The sequence below is a fragment of the Lytechinus variegatus genome, chromosome 14, assembly GCF_018143015.1.
Source record: "Lytechinus variegatus isolate NC3 chromosome 14, Lvar_3.0, whole genome shotgun sequence".
NCBI lineage: Eukaryota > Metazoa > Echinodermata > Echinoidea > Temnopleuroida > Toxopneustidae > Lytechinus > Lytechinus variegatus.
Genome location: NC_054753.1, coordinates 27933122 through 27937209, shown reverse-complemented (window position 1 = coordinate 27937209; position 4088 = coordinate 27933122). Strand labels below are relative to the sequence as shown.

The 4088-nt window shown below is 41.0% G+C and overlaps 1 pseudogene; it reads right to left on the bottom strand.

Moving 5' to 3' along the window:
* Positions 1–1474: 1474 nt before the first annotated feature.
* Positions 1475–2061, bottom strand: LOC121427505 (annotated as a pseudogene).
* Between the last annotated feature and the right edge of the window lie 2027 nt (positions 2062–4088).

The following is a 4088-nucleotide window of genomic DNA, read 5'->3' as shown; positions in this document are numbered from 1 at the left end:
CTAAGTAGTTGACTCGTAATGCGGGAATTCGATTAATATAAAATAAACTATATTATATTTATTTAACTAAACAAAACGAAGTTCTTGACTTCAAAGGTATAATTAAATGATTTGTATAAATCCGTTTAAAGAATAACATTAAAAAGCTAGGGGGACAATTCAGTGGATATGACCCCCCCTCCCTCGATATGTAGTGATACCGTAACACTGTAATGCATTAAAGTTGATCCATTATTATCAGTAGAATATATAGAGTCTATCCGGGGTGCAGAAAGCGATCTCGCCTGATCGGTATTGCTGGAGATAATACCAATTTCTACCAGGCTTTGCAATCTTGTAATCATTAACAAGGTTTCGAATGGGTGTAAGCTCATTTGTATACTCGTCAATACTCACCAGTCCTTCATCACGCTTCACCGTGGCTACCAGGATGAGATTACCTTGACATACAGCAGCATAAATGGATATACCAGGTTTGGTTAATGTATGTTGTACAACACCTTCATTGTGAATCAATCGTAAAGTATCCACTGTGTTAACGAGAAGAGAGCCATCGAAACTAGTGATTTGCTCTGGTGTATACCCAGTGCATGTTATTTCTCTGACTGCTTGCTCACCTGCTGCTGAAAATACAAGGATCTTTTGGGCTTTTCTGTAGCTCACATAGATCAGATCAGCATCATCAACAGTGAGTTTAGAAAATCCACCTTCATCTCTGCCTAAAGACTCAAACATTACATTCAATTTTAAGTATTCTGGTGTGTAAAGTGTGATATCGTTGTCATAACCGATCACAACACATCGACCGTCAGAAAGGAACGCTGCCCCCAAAATCTTAACATCCTTAAGAATTTTCTGTTGGAATTCGCCGTCAGAAGAGAAAATGTTGATGCCACCTGTCCAGCACCCTACGGCCATCCTACTATCTTGAGAACTAACCATGACACTCATGCTGTTCTTAGTCGGCAAAGCGACGTCCTTTGCAACCACGTCAACAATCTTACCGAGATCTAGCTCGTCCTTTCGAACGTTTCTCTCAAAGCAAACACTTTTCCCTTTCTTGCTTGATTTCCTGGGTTGCTCGTAGTCAGGATCCTCTTGATCAAAGGCCTCTCGTATCTCCTCACAGAGAGTGTCATGTGCAGCCAAACTATCCATATCGAACGGTATCTTTGTTCTGTTGGTTACCAGGTCAGCAACGGTCCTCAACTGATTGATGTACTTCTGAGCCGATGTCTTCATCTTTTCCAGTTCTTTCTCGACTCCTTCAGTCTTTTCTTTGACTTCTCCAAGCAAGATTTCTCGTTTCTCTGTCAGTTGCCGGACCGTAACATTGTAAGCCTTGTTGATATCATCTATACACTCTGTCTTAGTAATGCCAACAAGCTTCATCTGTTCATCGACGAAATCTATGTATTTCCGAAAGCATGCTTGCTTCGCATCCACCTTTGATGCTATGTCTTTGATGCTCTCCCTGTGTCTGTTCTCATAAGCAGATGCCTTCATGACCTGGTGTCCTTCGTCTTTATGTTCCATGACAACACACCTGAAGCATGTGAATCTCCTGCAGTTGGAACAGAAGCACTCCTCGTCTTCTTCCGGGTGTTTCCTGCATTTGCGGTATCTACGCATTGACACCTTCCCTGATGAGATCTCAGTCATGGCTATGACTTCATGATCGGTAAAGTCACCCCATTGAGAGTGGGTGTTGAGGCAAGTGGTGCAGAGATACTTGCCACAGTCTTGGCAGTAGACAGCAGCATGAGATTTATCATCGGATTTACAAATCGTGCAAATCTTGGGATAACACTTCATGTCCGCTATTATATTCTTCAAAGCAAGATTTTCTGGTAGATTACTGACATCTTGGTTTTGGATCTGGGTTACAGCTCTGCATACAGGGCATCGAATCTGGTAATTACCATGGCACTCCAAGAGGTTGTCCAGACAGGTTTTGCAGAAAGTGTGAGAACAAGATAGGATCTTGGGATCAGTAAAGGTAGAAATACATACAGGACACTCTGTACTCTGGGAGATGACGTTTTTTAGTGTGTCAGCCATGATGGAAACTCTAGAGGACTGCAAAATAAAAGACAATTACAAAAAGTAAAAAATTATTGAGTATATCTTTACTTTTACTTACATAAGAAATAAAACAGGGTCATCTTGGAGACAAATTAAAACTGATTATTAACCAGCATAATCTATAATTTTGTTAAACATAAAATAATAAAGCAATATTGACTGGCCTCGGGGCGATACGACATATATTGCCCAAACCAGATTTATATCGCCCCATTCGTAGACGAGGATGATATCAATTTAGTGAGGGTGATAGATGTCCTTTTGTCACGAGGCCAGTCAATATTGCTATTATTAACCAAATCAGACATCAAAAAATCGTTAAAATTTAGATATTCTTTAGAATTTAAGAATGGGAATCTATTTTGTCATGTTGACCAGACTGGGCCTCTGAACTTCACCATTGTGACGTAATTGAAATGACGCGTCCCTGGCCTGGGGACGCAGTATCCAGCGTTGTCTCAACTTGATTAACATTCCGGACCTTTCGTGGAGAAAGCGAACGCTTATTTACGACGTTAGCTGATTTTGGAAGAGACTTTTTGGGCCCGTCGTCATGGTCGTAAAACTCTGTCCTGCAATGCAAATTGTGTCACATGAGATTTCTTTCGTTTCGCATCTGCAACGTAAAAATTCAATATGCATTGCGTGTGCAAAATTCTGGTTGCTACTATGGTAACAGCGATATATCCGATTTAGGACGATTTTCCAAAGCCACATTTGGTTCCTCCCAGAGCTCGAGAGGCCGCCCGGGGGCCTACTTCCATTGATGATACCAGGCGCGACCACGCGTAAAAGGGGACAGAGAGGGCAAGTACGTTACGTGTAGGCCTATATAACGTTTAAGGGTGTCAAAAACGATGTTTAAGATACTGAAAAAAGGGGATATATTTCCAATACACAAGCCAAATACCTGTTAAGAGATGCATTTTTTCATAATCTGGAAAAGACTTGCTTCCCTTGTTTATGGTGCTTTTCGAAACCCCATGGTCGTGCCTGGTATCCACTCATCAATGGAAGTGCCCCCTCCCCCGGGAATTGGAATCTAATCCCTCATTTCTGGGGAAAGGTGAACATAATTCCCATTACATTGTGTGCTAGAGGCATATCGTTTGTGTAGGAGTAAAAAAAGAAAAAAACCCGCAAAATCTACTGAAGTTCAGACTTCAGTTTGGCCTACTGCATGCTGTGTACATATCAACGCATGCGAAATGGTTTCAACTGGAGAGGTGATCTGACCCATGGAATCAATTGCCAGTGATCCACCAATAATCCACATTAAATGCAATATTGATTTGATGGACTGTAATGATCTATATCTAAGCCTTAATTCAGTAAGTTTTTCCTCACTCAATATGTACTCGATTTGTTTGAAAAACCACTTTCTTATCAATGTCATAATCTATTTTGGGCACTGGATTTTAAATATCTTGAGCCAGCTGTCATATGCCCGGCTCATGGGCATATACGATAATGACCATCAGTCGTAATGTACATTCACGTATGATGCGGGTGTCGCGTGAAAGAATTTTGCACACGGAAAGCAGATCTATAAGGACCTTTAACACAAAGCTTAGCAATGATTGTGGAGCAGTTTTCTATGTTTGATTCTATTGACTATAATGTACAATCAATCTTATAAATCAAGTGCATGATTAATCGTTAACGTTTGTGTTAGGGGACCCTAACGTTACCGTTCCTGAGGTTTGCGAAAGGTGGCAATTGTGACCATTGGCGGCGGAAGCCAAAAATTTTAGGAGGGGACAAGCCGAAATTTTTTGACAAGCAAAAAAAAAGAAAAAGGTTCTCAACCCAAAAATTTTAGGGGGATGTAGGGAAATATATTGACAAGCAAAAAAAAAAAAAAATAAATAAATCAACGACAAATTTAGGGGGGACCGTCCCCCCCTCCTCAAATTTAGGGGGGACACGTCCCCCCCGCTTCCGCCGCCTGTGACGTACACATAGAGTTAAATACGTACTAAGGTTTATATAACTCTATGGAC